The sequence below is a fragment of the Panthera onca genome, chromosome C2 (genome assembly GCF_046562875.1).
Source record: "Panthera onca isolate mPanOnc1 chromosome C2, mPanOnc1 haplotype 2, whole genome shotgun sequence".
Classification (NCBI taxonomy): Eukaryota; Metazoa; Chordata; class Mammalia; order Carnivora; family Felidae; genus Panthera; species Panthera onca.
The window spans coordinates 55911073-55925288 of NC_138347.1; the positions used below are offsets into that span (position 1 = coordinate 55911073).

Sequence of the window (14216 nt, forward strand, 5' to 3'; positions counted from 1 at the left end):
TTCGAGCTAATATACATAACCCTCTTACTCAGGTCACTGACACTGGATAAACCAGTTCTCCTAGTCTCAAAACAACTATCTCTAACTAAAATGCTCAGAAACATACATTACCATTTCAAACTACCAAAACTTATTTTCCACTTTATTGCTCAAGAAGCTTGTTTTCAAAACCTGTTGTTTAGTGAGAGCTCTAGAACAATCAAGGAAAAGGAATAAACAAATAAATAGATAGATAAATACATATTTATCTCCATAAACTCAGTCAGAGCAAAGTAGAGGTGAGGAAAGCCCTCTGGAATAGAGGTTCACTGAATGCAGATGAAACTATGTATATCTGTTACAGAGGATTCCTTAAAGTCAGGATTTTTCATAGTGGCTTAAATCATCATCCTGAGAAAAAATTCCAGAATATTGGATTTCAGAATGCTCAAAGCTCTGTACATCTCATTCTGTAACTTTTGCCTTATACCCCTGTGGACTCAGGCAGTCACCATTCTTTAATACCTTCTGTGTTTAGAAAGGCATCAAATGTTCAGCAAGAGGTGGGTAGAGAACTACAGGTATCCCTGAAAGCCAAAATATCCTCAGGCAGGCATTTTCTCAAGCACAGGGAGAGTCTAAACCTATATGCCCCTGAGTCGATACCAGGGATAAGCAAAATATGGCCCATAGCCCAAAGTGAGCCAGCAGCTTGCTTTTGGCACAGCCTGAGACCTAAGAATGATTTTTCTATTTTTAAAGGAAAAATAAGAATATGCAAAAGAGATGGAATGTGATCACATATTTACTATCAGGCCCTTTATAGAAAATGTTTACCAATCCCTGGAATCTATGCTAATAAGCAATGGCTTTTGAATGATAACTTGATCTAGAATTGCATTTATATCTTCTGACTTTCAAAGAATGTGTACGGTAATGCAAATTCATCACTATACAAACAGGTCACACATAGTTTAAATGTCTGTTAGCTGAAGTCTGTTTATATTTTAAGACTCTCTTCCATTATCTCCACAAATGCAGTACAAATACACTCAAGACAGAACACCATGATTAAGCATTAAGAATTGGACTACCTGGGGGCGTCTGGGTGACTCAGTTAAGCATCCGGCTCTTGATTTCGGTTCAGGTCATGATCTCATGGTTCATGGGTTCAAGCCCCACATCAGGCTCCACACTGAGCCTCCTTGGGATTCTGTCTCCCTCTCTCTCTGCCCTCCCTTGCTAGATCTCTCTCTCTCTCTCTCTCTCTCAAAATAAATAAATAAACATTAAAAAGAAAAAAAAAAAAAAAGAATTGGACTACCCAGATCCCATCCTGTCTGAGTTAAAGTCCTATCTGTGTCCCTTAGTAGTGTAGCACTGGGCACATTATTTCATTTTCTGTGATTCCATTTCCTGTCTATAAGTGGGGATGGTAACAGTGGTATCTATCTCACACGGTTGTCATGAGAACTAAAGGTATCGATAGAGCTAAAGAATTTAGTCAATGCTAGTTTGGGATAAATGTTTACTACACTATTATTGTCTAATATTATCTATTAATATTATATTAAGTACTTGCTCCCTCATTGTAGGCTCTAGAGGGAAAATACATTGGGAATGAAGAAATAAGTAACTAGATAATTTTTTGTTCTCTTAAGACTCTGAAGGATTTTTTGTTCTCTTAAGACTCTGAAGACTCTTAAGTGCCTGGGTGGCTTGGTCGGTTAAGCATCCGACTTCGGCTCAGGTCATGATCTCACGGTCCGTGAGTTCGAGCCCCGCGTCAGGCTCTGTGCTGACAGCTCAGAGCCTGGAGCCTGTTTCAGATTCTGTGTCTCCCTCTCTCTCTGCTCCTCCCCTGTTTATGCTCTGTCTCTCTCTGTCTCAAAAATAAATAAATGTTAAAAAAAAAATTAAAAAACAAAAAAGACTCTGAAGGATTTATACAAGCTTGTCCAGTTATCTCCCTGAAAAGACTTACTGTTAAAAAATAACCAGGAGCATCTGGGTGGCTTAGTTAGTTAAGTGCCTGACTCTTGATTTCAGCTCAGGTCATGATCTTACTGTTGTGAGATGGAGCCCCACATTGGGCTCTGTGCTGACAGCGTGGAGCTTGCTTGGGGTTCTTCTCTCTCTCCCTCTCTCTCTGCCCCTTCCCTGCTCGTGCTCTCTCTCAAAATAAATAAACTTTAAAATTATTTAAAATTATTTTTAAAACACTGAAAATAACTAAAAATTATTTAAAACTTAACAATTAAAAATTATTTAAAAATAAATGTCATCCTATATTCATCTACTTCTATGGTTTCACGAATAGTTCGTTATAATAACTAACTTTGTCTCTTTATTGCTAACTTCAATGTTCATTTTCCAATGAGATTATAGTTAGTCACAAGAAAGGAACATCCATAAAATCTAAAGTAAGGTAATTCTCAGTTTTTTCCCTTGATTTTCTTTCACAATGAACATTATTAAGTCATAACCTAGGTGTATTTCAAATCAGTCTCTAAGACATTTAGATAACAGCAAAACCTAAGTTTTAAAGCAAAAAAATTATTGGGTCTCTATATACTGGAATTGCCATTTGTTTTTTAAAAATCACATATTAATCACATACTTAATCTGGTTTGAATCATTCATTTGAAGTCACTTTTTTTAAACTAAAGTGAAATTAAGGAGAAGCTGAACAATGAAGTGATCCTTTAAAGATGATATGAATTAAACTATTTTATAGGTCATATTTTATAGCATTTCACAGACTCCACGCTTCATGCTAATACCCTAGAAAGTAAAAGTGGCACAAAAGAATGCCAACTATGCATTAGTGCTCAATTTTAAACAACAAAGACCAAAACAACATGTGCTCTGTTTGCAGTTTGTGTCACTGAGACAACCTGGTCCCAGATGATCTGAAACATCTCAGACGCTCTGCATACTTTCACAATTTAAATTTTACAATTGTACATAACAATGACAAAAAGCTAACAATGAAATATATATTCTTGTGCAAGTTCAGTGTGATGAATCTGCCCATTCCTATAAAGGAAACAATTTTCAGTCAAATCCTCATCCTTAACTGGAAGTCTACCTCAGCCAGACACTTCTAATTTTTCCTACTGGTAGACTCTTGCAGATAAAAATGCCTTTAAGGGGCACCTGGGTGGCTCCGTCGGTCAAGCATCCAACTCTTGGTTTGGGCTAAGGTCATGATCTCATGGTTTCGTGAGTTCAAGCCCCTGCGTCAGGCTCTGTGCTGGCAGCAAGGTGCCTGCTTGGGATTCTCTGTCTGTCTCTCTCTCTCTCTGTCCCTCCCCCACTCATGCTGTCTCTCTCTCAAAATAAACAAATAAACTTAAAAAAAAATTCCTTTAAAACCCAGAGTAATGTATCCCTTGGAGGATAAGGAAGACAGCCCCTCTGGCTGTCAGCTCCTCCCTCCTTGCAACTGATGGCAGGGGCATGGTGTTCCCTCCAGGACTGGGCCTTCAGTTTCACAGTGGTTAGAATTTTTTCCAAACCCATCTTCCAAACTTTACTTTTATTTTACACTTCTGCCCACAACCCTAGCCCACAGCCTTCACCTCCACACTGTTTCTGCCTTCTCTCTATACCACCTTGTTTTGCCACATTTTAGGCCTCCACTCTTCCTCACACATTTCACTTTCTACCTCTCTGTTTTTTTCCAATGACTGCATTCAAATATTTTATGTTCACTTTCTACATAAAACAATTTATTGAAAATTTCTTCTAAAGGAGCTGAGAAAACATAAAGTCAATGAAAAGTATTGAGAGGCGCCCGGCTGGCTCAGTCGGTAGAGCATGCAACTCTTGGTCTTGGGGTTATAAGTTCGAGCCCCACGCTGGGTGTAGAAATTACTTAAAAATAAAATCTTTCTAAAAGAAAAAAGAAAACTATTGAGGAAAACGAAAACTAAAACAGTATAAAAGTTTTGCTCCTTAGAATGGTAAAAATGAAAACAGAAAATACTATTAATAACAAGTGTAGATATGGAACCAGACAAAAGGGTGTGAAAATAAATTGGGTCTACTTCTCGGAGGGTAAATTAATGGTGTGCCCATCAAAATTAGTTGTGTTCCTATCTTCTGACTCAGAAATTTACTTCTGTGTCTGTTCTACAGAAATAATGGCATATTAGCATAAATATACATCTGTCAAATGATGACCAAACATGTCCTGTAACAATAAAACTTTAGCACTGTAACAATAAAAACTCCAAAAATCTTGAATATATATCAATAAACAGTTAAATAAAGTACTGTATAAAATATTTAATGATGACAGAGAAAGATCTTCAAGAGATAATTTGTAAGTGAAAAGAGCAAGTTGCGTATAAATTTTATGTTTTTTCTTTAAAGTTTATTTATTTATTTTGATAGAGACAGACAGTGCAAGTGGGGGAGGGGCAGAGAGAAAGACAGAATCCCAAGCAGGTTCCATGCTGTCAACGCAGAGCCAGACACAGGGCTTGAACTCACAAACTGCGAGATCATGACCTGAGCAGAAATCAAGAGTTGGAAATTTAACCAAATGAGCCACCCAGGCACCCCTAAATTTTATGTTTTAAAAAAGTATAAATGTGTGTGTGAGCACACATGTATGTATGTGAATGCACTGTGCATAAGACAATCTGGAAGAATATTTATTGAACTTCTAGTAGAGGTTCCCATTTAGGGATATTATGTTTTGCTAGAGCACACAGTGAATGACACGTGGTAAAGGGGGGTTTTAGTTACTTGATTTTTTCCAATATCTAACTCTGTATTATTTGAATTTTTATTAGCTTTAAATTTGTTTTAAATTTTTTTTAACGTTTTTATTTATTTTTGAGACAGAGAGAGACAGAGCATGAACGGGGGAGGGTCAGAGAGAGGGAGACACAGAATCTGAAGCAGGCTCCAGGCTCTGAGCTGTCAGCACAGAGCCCAACGCGGGGCTCAAACTCACAGACCACGAGATCATGACCTGAGCCGAAGTAGGCTGCTTAACCGACTGAGCCACCCAGTCGCCCCTAGTTTTACATTTTTAAGAGCAAAATAGAACTCCTCACCCTCAAGAGAAATAAAAATATGAAAAAACAGAGTAAATTTTAAGGTTTTATGTTGCAGAAGTATAGAGCATTGCTATAAAGCATTCTGAGTGACTATTTCGATCATAACCACCTTCAGAAATTTAAACTTTCATTGGCATTTAATACTGACATATACAATTTGTACAAAACATTTTGGCTAATATATAGTATTTTAAATTTAAAATTTGGAAAAAAAAAAAACCAGACTACAAGTAAAGAAAACTACAGTTCCAAACTTACTTATGCAGATAAAATTAGCCCACAATTATGAACTATAACCGTGTTGCAGTATCCACAAACATAATTATTCTTTTTACATTATGAGACTTTACCTGGTTTATTCACACTATAAAATAGTTATAGTCCTTAATTATTCATCAAAACATGTAATGAGGCATGATCAAAAATTTTCTGGCCAGTATAATGTCAATAGCTAGACCTGGATGTCAGGTAGACCACTCAAACTTAGTACAACCAGAATGAGTAGAAATAACTCCATTGACCATCACTCCTAACCTCTACCCTGTATCTTCCCTATCATTCTTAAGATTTTGCTCAGGCAAAAGACTTAGAAGGCATTCATGGCTCCTAAGTTCCTCTCCACTCCACACCCAAGCCATCAGGAAGTCTTGGTGGCTCTGTCTTTACATTAGATCTATAAACTGAATGATACTCACCATTCCAGCCCAGGCCACAGTAATTTCTCACCTGGAATACAGTAATGGTATCCTAACTTATCTCCCTTCCTCCTTTCTTGCCCCATATAAAATCAATTCTCCACTCAGCAGCCAGAATAATCTTTTAAAAGCATAAATCAAGTAATTCTCTTTTCTCAAAACTCTTTATATTCTCAATACAACCACTTCTTGTCACGTTGCTCAAGACCCTACAGCATCTGCCCACATCTACCTCACCTCTTCCTAATCACTGTGCTCGAGCCATGCTCACCCTTTTAGCCTGTCTTTGCACTTACTCTCCTCTCTTCCTGGAAATGTCTTCCCATAAAATTCTTTCATGACTTACTGTGGTGCCCACCCTCCAAGATGTCCTCTGACAGAGTTACTCCCCCCTGGTATCTGTGCCTTTGTGCAGTGCCCTCCCACACTGAATCCAGGCTGACCCGTGTGACCAAAAAAGCATGGTAGAAGTGATGGCATGTGACTTTTGAGACCAGGTTCTAAAAGACTGCAGTTTCTACTTTGTTTTCCTGAATTGCTCCCTCTGGTAGAAGCCATTTCCTGTGCCATGAAAGCACTCAAGATGCCCAGTGCAGTGGTCCCTATAAAGAGGAACCAAGCTGCCAGCCATGTGAAGTCAGCCACCTTGGAAGTGTAGCCTCCAGCTCCCACCAAGCCTCTAGCAACCCCAGGCAAAATCTCTTGGCAACTTCATGAGGGATCCCAAGATAAAAGCACCCCACAGAACCACTCTCCAATTTCTGACCTATAGGAACTGAGAAATAACAGATGGTTACTTTTATTAGGAAGCCACTTAGAACGTAAGCTTTATGAGGGAAGGACCCTTCTGTTGTTGCTGCGCTGAATCCCAAATGCCTACAAGACTGCCTTGCATAGGGTGGTCATTCCGTCCACTTGACATGATCCAGTTGTACAGTAACATGTACATAATGTAAATAACGTTTATTTGCGAGTATGTCGAGAAGTGTGCTATTTTCATGTTTAAAACAAAACATATTATGGGGGCATCTGGGTGACTCAGTCATTAATCGTCTGCCTTTGGCTCAGGTCATGATCTCACAATTTGTGAGTTCGAGTCCCACAATGGGCTCTCTGCTGTCAGCATAGAGCCTGCTTCAGATCCTCTGTCTCCCTCTCTCTCTGCCCCTCCCGTGCTTGTCTTCTCTCTCAAAAATAAAGTAAAAACATTAAAAACCCTATTAAAAAAACATATTTTTATTTTAATCCTCACAACAATCCTAAATGGCAGAGGAATTCTCAATGCACGGTGGTGAAGTGTCAGGCTTAAGGTACTGCCGAAGGTCCACAGCTAGTAAATGACAAAATCAAAACTCAGATACAGGTTTGGCTGATCCAAATTTTGTTTTCGACTACCACTGTGTAACAAAAGATTAAATAATTCAGATTATACAAACTCATGAAGGGACACATAAGATGTACATTTTACAAAAGAAATACTTTTAAAGTGTTATTAGTCTACTTAAGTGGGTGGGATACGAGAGGGTACAAAACATTCCTAGAAAATTAAAAGACTGTCCCACAAGCATAGTATTGCAGAGTATTCAATAGCAAACCATAAACTTAGTGTCCCTGAATAACTTACAAAGAGCCTTGCTGCTCCAATGAGAAAGCAGGCTGACTCCAATTCCACATCATTTGGGCTCCTTTCAGTGTTAGGGGTCTATGGCAAAGAAGTTTTAATGATGAATCAAGATCTTTAAAATTTTTTTTAAACGTTTATTTATTTTTGAGACAGAGAGAGACAGAGCATGAATGGGGGGGGGGGGAGGGTCAGAGAGAGAGGGAGGCATAGAATCTGAAACAGGCTCCAGGCTCTGAGCTGTCAGCAGTGAATTACATGACTTCTCTGAATATCCTTATACCAAACGCCAAAGGAAAAAGGTAATCTGTGTGTCTCTTCTTGCAAAAACAGCCTAACACTCCCATGCTGAGCTAGCGCTGTCTTCTACTTCTATTCAGCCATCCAAGTTCTGCTCTCTGAATTACCACCTATCACATGACAAGGCTATCACATTTTCATTAAGGTCTTTCTCTCCTACATAAAATAATGCTCAATTCTATCAATGACCCCCAGGTCATTTTCTGTAACCTGGTAAATCCATGTCCCTCCTAAAGCATCCCCATCCAAACATCACACTCTAGACACGGTGTAAGCAGGATATGGTTTATCAGTACCATCACCATCTTGTTAAGTTCCATAAATATTTTAGCAACTCTGTCACACTCTCAGCTTATACTAAGCTTGTGATCAATTAAGACATCTATGCTTCTTTTTTTCATGTAAATCACTTTCCAGTCTATACTTACATGATAGATTTTTAAAACCTAAACTCAGGTTTAGTTACATTAGTTACACCACATTTATCTTTTGGACTTTAACTCTTTCATATATTGTTTCTGTTATGCCTACTGGGAGAGATTCCTCCTAATTCAGGGTCAAACATGAATTCAAACATGTTTGTTTTATATACAAGTTACTGATAAAAAGTAATGAACAGAATATGACCAAGGAAGGAAACCAATGAAATGACACCAAAAATTCCTATCTAGTCCTCTTCTGAACCTGTTAGAGGCCTTGGGATAAAATTAGCTAAAGCAACTATAATTTTACCCACAGTATTCTTTTTTCTGTTTGCTACAAAAATACAGAAAATGACTAACCACAAAGTACAGTCATGTATTCTTATAAATAATACTTCAGTGTTCATTTCTAGAAGTTTAGGTCACCTCTGGGTGACCAAGAGGCCAAAGCATTTAATCACTGTTTAATACCTTTTACATGCCCCTACTTTGGTCAAATAGGGACATTTCAAGCGTTTAATTTGTTCTGATGCAGCCATGAGAGCTATAATGCCTTTCCAGAAAGAAAGAAAGAAAGAAAGAAAGAAAGAAAGAAAGAAAGAAAGAAAGGGAGGGAAGGAGGGAGGGAGGGAGGAAGAAAGAAAGAAAGAAAGAAAGAAAGAAAGAAAGAAAGAAAGAAAGAAAAGGCTAACCCACTAAGGATGACATAACATAGAAGGAACTGTACACTTTCTTACACAAAAATTTTGCCTCCAGAGAACCTTTAAGGGAAATCCTATGCAAATAAATATGGCAAACAGAGAGAGGGGTAATCCTAAAGGATAAAGCTATGAAGCATTAAATCAGTCCATACCGTAAATACCAAGTATCAGATTTGACAGTTTATCAGAACCTCATATGAAACTTGGCAAAGGTACAAGCCTCCTTAACTACCTTTTAGGGAACAAAATAAGCATTTATATTATATCTACTTCCTGGTAACATATATCTAAGAATATCACTTTGAAAGGTGAATAAAAACGTGCTAGAATGGGAAACAGTCATCACTTAATACCAGTAATTTAGATAGATGAAATTCCATTTACTAGAATTCCCTGAGAAAATAGAGACAAATCCACATTTTCCTTTGGCTTAAAACATTTTTTGCCCAAACTCACTAAGATGGAAGCAATTTAATTTGAAAAGATCAGCTATATTGATTGATCCAGGAGACCCTTGGTACTTCCCAGAAGAATGAGACTGATGAAAAGGAAGCATCACTTTGATACAAATTGGGAAATGAACAGAAGATTTATAAAGAAAGTCTCAGGCATGTTATATTTCACTTTTCAAATATGATCTCCAGTAGAATCAGAAATCAAAAGTAAAGCAGGAAGGCAGTCTAAGATGACAGTGTAGGAAGAACCTGACCATCTTCTCCCATGATGCACTGAATGTATACCTACATATAAAGCAATTCCTCCTGAAGAACTGACACTGACTGAACAGCTTCTGCACAATAAACGATAGAGAAGGGTAGGAGAAAGGGAGAAACAGTAACAATGGTAACTGTAACCTACAGTAGAGAGGGATATCACTGGCAGGGGTGGGGGGGAGGGCTATTCACAGACTCACCCACCATGGGGCAGAGTGAAAAAAGAACTGTTTAAAGGGCAACAAGATTTGAAGTGAAGGAAATCCATTCACTAACCTAGAGAATCTGCTAAATGGGTGGGAAACTGCCAGAACTCTCTCCAGGGTCAAATATACCAGTGAGCACCATTCTTCCCCCACCACCTTGATAGCACAAATGAGAACAGGGTCCAGGCACTCTAGCCAGCCTACTAGAGCCTCACCAGTGTGTCCTGGGCCCCTGTCCCACACCATCTTCAGAAGGTGGCCCCAACATAGCATGCTCTAGGACCTTCCCAGCCTGTGCTTAATCCAACCACACTGCCAAAGCAGCCCTGGTATGGCACACCCCAGCCCATACGCCATCCATCTGGCCTTCCAAAGCTACGAGGCACATGCAGTCTACTCAAAGGACACACCCTTACACAAGGTCACTACTTCAAGACCTGTTCCATGTAATTCATAGAAATGAGCACGGAAAGTCAAACAAATGAGGAGACAAAGGAGTAAATTCCAAGTGAAAGAACAAGATAAAACCCCAGGAAAAAAACTCTAATGAAACAGAGATAAGTAACTTACCTGATCAAGAGTTCGAAGTAATGATCACAAAGATAGATGCTCACTGAACTTCGAAGACTAGAGGAACCCAGTGAGAATTTCAATAGAAAGTTAGAAAATATAACAAAGAACCAATCAGAGCTGAAAAGCATAATAACTGAAATGAAAAAATATACTTAAGGGAAGTCAACAGCTGATTAGGTGATATAGAAGAGTGCATCAACAAACTGAGAGAAAAAAATAGTGGAAATTACCCAATCAGAACAACAACAAAAAAAGAGTTTTAAAAAATTATGACAATTTAAGAAACCTCTGGGACAATATCAAGCGTACTAACACTGACATTACTGGGGTCCCAGAAGGAAAAGAGAGAGGGACAGAATATTATTTGAATAAATAATGGCTGAAAACATCCCTAACCTGGGGAAGAAAGCCTTTATCCAGGGTCCATAAATTACAGAGAGTCCCAAACAAGATGAACCCAAAGAGATTTATAATAAGACATATAACTAAAATGGAAAAATTTAAAGATAAAGAAAGAATATTAAAGGCCACAAGAGAAAAACAATTATCTACATACAAGGGACACCCCATAAGGCTATCAGGTGATTTTTCAGCAGAAACTTTGCAGGCCAGAAGGGGGTGGCAGGATATATTTAAAGTGCTGAAAGGAAAAAACCTACAACCAAGAATACTATACCTGGCAAGGTTATAATTCTGACTTGAAGGAGAGATAAAGAGTTTCTTAGGCAAGCAAAATTTAAAAAGTTCATCACCACTAAACTGGCCTACAAGAAATGTTAAGTGAAAAAAGTAAAGACCATAACTTGAAATAAGAAAATACAGTAAGAAAAAAATCTCTTTGGGAAAAAGAAAGAAAGAAAGAAAAAAATCTCATTGGTAAACGCAAATATATAGTAAAAGCAGTGCATCAACCACTAAACAAAACATGGAGGGGAGGGGTGTAGAAATGTAGCGCTTTTAGAATATAGCCAAACTTAAGTGACCATTAGCTTGAAATAGACTGCTACATATATAAGCCAAGATATATGAGCCTTAAGGTAACCATAAAACAAAACCTACCATAGATACAAAGAGAAGAAAGAGAAAAGAACCATAACACTAAAGAAAACCATCAAACCATAGGGGAAAAGAGTGAGAGAAGAAGGAAAAAACAGAGAAGAATTACAAAAGCCACCAGAACTGCAGCAACTTCTTACTAGAGATGTCTCCAGACACAAAGGAAACAAAAGCAAAAATGAACTATTGGGACCTCATCAAGATAAAAAGCTTCTGCACAGTGAAGGAAACAATCAACAAAACTAAAAGGCAACTGACGGAATGGGAGAAGATATTTACAAATGACATACTGGATAAAAGGTTAGTATCCAAAATTTATAAAGAACTTACCAAACTCAACATCCAAAAAATAAACAATCCAGTGAAGAAATGAGCAGAGGATATGAACAGACATTTTTCCAAAGACGGCATCCAGAAGGCTAACAGACACATGAAAAGATACTCAATATCACTCATCATCAGGGAAATACAAATCATAACTACAATGAGATACCACCTCACACCTGTCAGAATGGCTAAAATTAACAACTCAGGAAACAACAAATATTGGGAAGGATGTGGAAAAGGGGGAACACTTTCCACTGCTGGTGGGAATGCAAACTGGTGCAGCCAGTCTGGAAAACAGAATGGAGGTTCCTCAAAAAATTAAAAATAGAACTATCCTACAACTCAGCAATTGCACTACTTGATACTTACCCAAAGGACACAAAAATGCTGATTTGAAGGGGCACATGCACCCCTGTTTATAGCAGCACTATCAACAATAGCCACATTAAGGAAAGAGCCCGAATGTCCATCAACTGATGAGTAGATAAAGAAGATGTGGTATATATACATACAATGGAATATTACTTGGCAATCAAATAGAATGAAATCTTGCCATTTGCAACAATGTGGATGAAACTAGAGTGCATTATGCTAAGCAAAATAAATCAGGCAGAGAAAGACAAGTATCATGTGATTTCACTCATATGTAGAATTTAAGAGACAAAACAGATAAACAGAGGGAAAGGGAGGGAAAAATATGATAAAAACAGAGGCAGGCAAACCATAAGAGACTCTTAACTACAGAGAACTGAGGGCTGTTGGAGGGGAGATGGGTAAGGGAATGAGCATTAAGAAGGGCACTTGTTGGGATGAGCACTGGGTGTTATATGTATGAATATGAATGATGAATTGCGAATTGTACTCCTGAAACCAATACTATATGTTAACTTGACTTCAAATTAAAAAAAAAAAAAAAAAAAAAAAACCAAAAAACAGAAAACAATAAAATGACAATAAGTACATGCCTATTAACAATCACTTTAAATGCAAATAGACTAAATGCTCCAACCAAAAGACACAGGGTAACTGAATAGATAAAAAAAGAAACAAAACAACAAACAAGAAACCATCTAAATGCTGCCTACAAAAGACTCACTTAAGACCAAAAGACAGAAACAGACTGAGTGAAGGGATGGTAAAATATATACCATGCAAATGGAAACAAAAAGAAAGCTGGACTAGCAGTACTCATGTCAGAAAAATAAATTTTGAAACAAAGACTGTAACACAAGACAAGAAAAGGCATTACATTATAATAAAGGGATCAATCCAACAAGAGGATATAACATTCATAAATATTTATGCAGCCAACATACCTGTACCTAAATACATAAAAGCAAATATTAATAGATAAAAGGAGAAATAGACAGTAATACAATAATAGTAGAAGCCTTTAATACCCTACTTACATCAATAGATAGATCATTCATACAGAAAATCAGTAAGTAAACACTGGCCTTAAATGATATATTAGATAGACTTAATATACATATAACATTTCATCCCCAAACAGGAGAATACACATTCTTTTCAACTGCACGTAGAACATTCTCCATCACATGTTAGGCCACAAAACAGGTGTCAATAAATTCAAGAAGACTGAAATTATATCAAGCATCTTTTATGATCACAAGGGTATACAACCAGAAATTAATTACAAAAAGAAAGCTAGAAAAACACAAACAAATGGAGACTAAACAACATGGGTCAATGAAGAAAAATATCAAAGACAACTTTTTTAAGGTTTATTTATTTTTTAGAGAGGGAGAGAGAGACAGAGACAGAGACAGAATGTGAGCAGGGGAGGGGCAGAGAGAGAGGGAGACATAGAATCCGAAGTAGGCTCCAGGCTCTGAGCTATCTGCACAGAGCCCAGTGAGGGGCTTGAGCCCACAAACCATGAGATCATGACCTGAGCTGAAGTTGGATGCTTAACCAACTGAGCCACCCAGATGTCCCTCAAAGATGAAATTTTAAAATACCTTAGGACAAATAAAAATGAAAAGACAACTTAACAAAATCTATGGAATGCAGCATAAGCAGATCTAAGAGGGAATTTCACAGCAATACAGGCCTACCTCTAGAAAGAAAAGTATCACAAATAGATAATCCAACTATATATCTAAAGTAACTAGAAAATGAAGAACAAATGAAACCTAAGTTAGTAGAAGGAAGGAAATAATGAAGATCAGAGAGGAAATGATTGAAATGGAGATTTTAAATAGAAAAGATTAAACTGGAAAGTTTCTTTGAAAAGATAAACAAGGGGCACCTGGGTGGCTCAGTCAGTTAAGCGTCCGACTTTGGCTCAGGTCATGATCTCACAGCCCATGAGTTCAAGCCCTGCGTCAGGCTCTGTGCTGACAGCTCAGAGCCTGGAGCCTGCATCTGTGTCTCCCTTTCTCTTTGCCTCTCCCCTGCTCATGATCTGTCTCTCTCTGTTTCAAAAATAAAAAAATAAAAAATAAAAAAATTAAAACACTAAAAAAAAAAAAAAAAAGATAAACAAAATCAATAAACCTCTAGCCAGACATCAAAAAAAGAGAGA

At 37.7% G+C, this 14216-nt stretch overlaps 1 protein-coding gene across 1 annotated transcript in view; it reads right to left on the bottom strand.

Annotated features, from left to right (window-relative positions):
- Window positions 1-14216, bottom strand: part of MORC1 (MORC family CW-type zinc finger 1) — a 162162-nt gene that overhangs the window by 103106 nt on the left and 44840 nt on the right. The gene's annotated exons all lie outside the window — the stretch shown is intronic.